Here is a 2,386-nt window from a genome sequence, read left to right on the forward strand (position 1 = left end):
CGCGCTGACTGGGATAGCCGACCGGCCGCTCTCCATGTCAGAAGGGGGGGGGGGGGGGGGGTCTGCACTAATAATCAGCACAATGATTGTCAGCACAGCCCCCATGAGAGGTGCCCATCAGCTGCCAAGTCTGTGCCCCATCAGTAATGCCTGTCAGTGCGCATAAATGTGCCCCATCGCCATCAGTAATGCCTGTCAGTGCCCATAAATGTGCCTCATCAGTAACGCCTGTCAATGCCCATCAGTAACGCCTGTCAGTGCCCATAAATGTGCCCCATCGGTAACGCCTGTCAGTGCCCATCGGTAACGCCTGTCAGTGCCCATCAATTCTACATATCAGTGCCCATTGGTGAAGGAGAAAACACAAATATATAACAAATGGGGGACTTTTATTTTTATTTTATTTATTTTTTTTTTTTTAGTTTTGTTTAGCAAAAAATAAACGCAGAGGTGATCAAATACCACCAAAAAAAAAAAAGCTCTATTTGTGGGTGTAAAATAATAACAATTTAGTTTGTGTACAGTGTTGTGTTGCCCGGTAGGCAAGTGGTTAAAGTGTATTTCTTCCCACTAAATTGTGTTTCGAAAGATATAGAGATATATGTATATAATTGTTGTTCTATAGCGCCGTCAATTTACGCAGCACTTTACATATACATTGTACACTCACATCAGTCCCTACCATCAAGAAGCCCACAATCCAAGGTCCCCATTCATATACTAGGGGCCAATTAACCTACCTGCATGTCTTTGGAGTGTGGAGGAAACCAGAGTATCCGGAGGAAACCCACGCAGGCACATGGAGAACATGCAAACTCTATGCAGGTAGTGTCGTGGTTGGGATTCGAACCAGTGACCCTTTTTTATGTTGGAGGCTCTAAGTAATTTTCTAGCAAAAAATACTGATGATATTTACTTGTAAATAACAAATGTTCAGAAAGTCTTCCCATTCCGACAGCCGACACTGTGATCTCATGCTGTATTATGTTTCCCCGTCTCACTTATTGATGGAGAATCAATTAAGGGGTGGATCAGTGCGCTCCTGATTCATGTGACCCCCCCCCCAGCTGTGACGCTGATCACATGGCCGTGTCAGTAATCGGGTGATGGAGGTCGGGGGATTTTTCCCTCCTTTTGCTCTTTCTGGGTATAGAGAGAGAGAAATTACTTTTTTTCAGGGTGTAATAATTTCATCGCTCAGTTGCTATTTAACCCCCATTTTGACCACCAAACACAGAAGTGCTGCAGCAAAAGGGGGCGGGCTTCAACGCCAACACGCCCCCCCCCCCCCCCCCCCCACATGTGACGCTGGTCGGCTGATGTTTATGTTCGCTGCACGCTCCCGGCGTACAGGCCAAGCTGATGACGCGGCTCACAGTCCGGTCTAAAGATCAGCAGCCAGCAGGACTGTGACTCCGGTCACATGATTGTCAATCCTTCATTTTACCCCCCTGAGCATTCAGGACTGTTTAAAAGGATGGCGGGGGCTGGAAAGGGGATTGGGTGTCTTTTGGGTCAGAAACCATATTTATTTATACCAAGCACAGGCTATTCAGTGCACTCCTCTAGAACTGCATGTTTAAAGTGATTGTATAAGATCGTTTGTTAAAAAAAAAAAAGAAATAAATGAAAAACCTATCATACTTGCTTCCACTGTGCAGCTAGTTTTGCACAGAGTGGCCCCGATCCTCGTCTTCTGGGGTCCCCCCGGCGGCTCTCCCCCCCCCCCCCCCCATCAGATAGCCCCCTAGGAGAAGCGCAACTCCCCGAGGGGATTACCTTGGAGGCACTCTCCCGAGTCCAGCCTTTGGGTCCATAGACACGAATGGCGGACTCGGCCCTGCCGCCCGCGTCATTGGATTTGATTGACGGCAGCGGGAGCCAATGGCTGCGCTGATATCAATCCAATCAAGAGCCGGAACCCCGTGGAGAGAGCCCGTCCCTGCCGAAGAGATGACGAGGCTCAGGTGAGTGAAATTTGGGGGGGGGGGGTTATCGGGGCTGGGGGGCCGGTGACTGTCAGATGTTTTTTCACTTTATGCATAGGATGCATTAAGGTGAAAAAAAATACGAACCTTTACAACCCCTTTAATCACTAAGAATCTAATTTGTGATTCTTTTCCCTTCCTGCTCTTCAAACCAGCATTTCATGATTCTTTCTTTCTAACAAGGGCAGAGAGTTCTCACAGCTGGGGGGAAAAAAAAAAATCTGAGTAGTCTGCAAGTTTTCGCACAACATTGCAGATAAGTATAAACAAAGTAACATTTCATTCAAAATTACTCAGAATCCCCGAAAAATATATATATATATAATATTAGTGTGTGTGTGTATGAGAGAGGCGTTTGCTGCAATATATTTTCTTATATTCACCGACCGACACAGCTC

Source organism: Lithobates pipiens, unplaced genomic scaffold, assembly GCF_037356315.1.
Source record: "Lithobates pipiens isolate NorthernLeopardFrog02 unplaced genomic scaffold, aLitPip1_a1.2 Scaffold_18, whole genome shotgun sequence".
In the NCBI taxonomy this organism is placed as follows: Eukaryota; Metazoa; Chordata; class Amphibia; order Anura; family Ranidae; genus Lithobates; species Lithobates pipiens.